Raw genomic sequence first — 1,353 nt, forward strand, 5'->3', positions numbered from 1 at the left:
TCAGTATAAATGTATTGCCTGTATGTAAGTAAGTGCACCTATGTGATGCAATGCCCATGGAGATCAGAAGAGGGTTCAGATTCCCCTGGAGCTGGAGTTATGGACAGTTGTTAGCTACCATATGGATACTAAGAATCAAACCCAAGTCCTCTGCAAGAGCCTCCAGTGCTCTTAGCCACTGAGCCATCTCTCCAGCCCCTGTGGCACACATTTACTTCTAATGTTACCATATAAAGTTTGGAAATCCTTGATCTCTTTACAACATCTGTAGTATAACTTTGCTTAAAGGTAGTTAAGTTCTTTATCTTAATGAAAGATTGCTAAGAGTTTCTTTTTGAAGACTTCTTGGGAACTGTTTTTAAAGGCAGTTTATTAAATTATGGAAATTCATTAGCCTAATTAGGTACATAATTAGTTTTTTTATACATTAGTCAGTGTTTGTGAAAACACTTCACTGTATCCAGATAACACAAAGTAAGATCCTGAAGTCATTGAGAAAAGTAACCTAAAAGCATGGTGGACCAAGTCAAAGATTTCGTAAGTGTACACAGACATCATAAAACCCACATATTTTTATACAGTCAAAACACATATTTAAAACACTTTTTCTTTCCAACACATTTCTTTTATCATTTTTTTTTTTTAATTTTATGTCTATGAATATATTGCCTGCATGGATGTAAGTATAGTGTCTGCAGAGGTCAGAAGAGGGCATCATATCCCCCTGGAACTGGAGTTACGGGCATTTGTTAGCTACCATGTGGATGCTGAAAAACAAATCTAGGTCCTCTGCAAAAGCAGCTAGTGCTCTAAACTGCTGAGCCATCTTTCCAGCTCCTTCAACACATTTCTTCAAAAGTATTTTTGCACTTTCTTTTGAAATGTGTTAAGTGTATTTAATGACTTAAAAATTTTAAATTTATTCCTTTTAATGTCAAATATATATTGATAAATACAACTTTCAAAAACTCACAGTGCTAATTTGTATAATAGAGTATTTTTCTTAACTGCACTAAAATTCTCTTCTTTAAGGTTTTACAAAATAATGCCAAGTACCAGGTAGTACCCAAGAAGCTGACCATAGGCAAACGCCTGGCTCAGTGTCTGCACCCAGCACTGCCAGGAGGAGTCCATCGAAAGGCACTTGAAACGTATGAAATTATCTTCAAAATCATTGGACCTAAGCGACTTGCCAAAGATCTTTTTTTATATAGGTAAGATTAATTTTACAAATTACATATAATTAAAAATATGTTGATAAACTATGCTCACTATAGTAAAAGTTAAAAATTTGAAGAATCCTTAAAAATTTCTTATACAGATGTTAAATATTTGAATTAAGTGATATAGAAT

At 33.8% G+C, this 1,353-nt stretch overlaps 1 pseudogene; it reads left to right on the plus strand.

Moving 5' to 3' along the window:
* Window positions 1–1,032: 1,032 nt before the first annotated feature.
* LOC108490566 overlaps window positions 1,033–1,353 on the plus strand; it is an 8,251-nt pseudogene continuing 7,930 nt past the window's right edge.

Source organism: Nannospalax galili, unplaced genomic scaffold (assembly GCF_000622305.1).
Source record: "Nannospalax galili isolate Female #2095 unplaced genomic scaffold, S.galili_v1.0 scaffold2893, whole genome shotgun sequence".
NCBI classification, from domain to species: Eukaryota; Metazoa; Chordata; class Mammalia; order Rodentia; family Spalacidae; genus Nannospalax; species Nannospalax galili.